The sequence below is a fragment of the Anneissia japonica genome, unplaced genomic scaffold (assembly GCF_011630105.1).
Source record: "Anneissia japonica isolate Jap-2015-1 unplaced genomic scaffold, ASM1163010v1 scaffold1642_len504882_cov181, whole genome shotgun sequence".
Lineage (NCBI taxonomy): Eukaryota > Metazoa > Echinodermata > Crinoidea > Comatulida > Comatulidae > Anneissia > Anneissia japonica.
In genome coordinates, this window is record NW_022692852.1 from 2,189 (window position 1) to 2,728 (window position 540).

Genomic DNA, 540 nt, shown 5'->3' on the forward strand with positions numbered 1-540 from the left:
GACATGTAATTATTTTAAAAAGTGTATCTACTTTATTTTTTTGTTTTGAAAATGTCGACCGGCAACTGAAACAAATGGTGCCTGTTTGTAGTCGAGAGAATTGAGTTTTTGAAGATTTCATTATACGTGACAATGTTTACATGAATCAGCTGTCAAATATGTTATAAAAATGTATTAATTTAATATTACGCGAATGCGCGCAGCAGCATACTTTTGATAGAATTCATAATTTAACACTACACTGCAGAGGGACTTTCTGAAAAAGGAATTTAGCTTTTCTTGACTTAAACCTAGGCCCTAGATAAATGTTCTACTGTTAAAGAATTTGTACAAAACTAACTTCAAAAACAATGCACACTCCCAAGAATTACTGGATTATTTATAATTCGTAAAAATGGATTTTGGAAGTAAGATCTGCATGCCAGTTAGTTGTCAAGTCTTTACATACCGTACTCGTCGTACGTATAGTTAGACGTAGGCTAGTAGGCCTGGCATAGAAGCCTGCCTTTTTTTCTACACTTTAGGCCTAGCCCAGGCTAG